Below are 425 nucleotides of genomic sequence, written 5' to 3' on the forward strand. Positions count from 1 at the left end.
AAATTCGGATTCAGAAACAATTCAAAAAAAGAACAAGAACAGACATGATATAGTAATCAATTGTGTGCTTCTTTTTTCCAAATATACTTAAATTATTTTTAAAATTTATTTATTTTAATTAGTTTCAAGTATTCAGTACATTGGTTAGACATCTATATAGTTCATAAAACGATCCCCCCAATTGCTCCCTCCTTCCCCTTGCCCTCCACCTAGCCAACATATTAATGCCCACTGCATTCCCTATGCCATGCTCCCCATCCCTATGACCATCCATCAGCTACTAATTTGTACTTCTTTAACCCTTCACCCCATTCTCCCAGTCCCCCAAACCCCCTCCCCTCTGTCTGTCACCAAATCGTCCACTATATTTGTGAGTCTGTTTTTGATTAGTTTGTTCTTTTTATTCCTTAGATTCTGCATGCATA

The sequence above is a fragment of the Pteropus vampyrus genome, unplaced genomic scaffold, assembly GCF_000151845.1.
Source record: "Pteropus vampyrus isolate Shadow unplaced genomic scaffold, Pvam_2.0 Scaffold336, whole genome shotgun sequence".
NCBI lineage: Eukaryota > Metazoa > Chordata > Mammalia > Chiroptera > Pteropodidae > Pteropus > Pteropus vampyrus.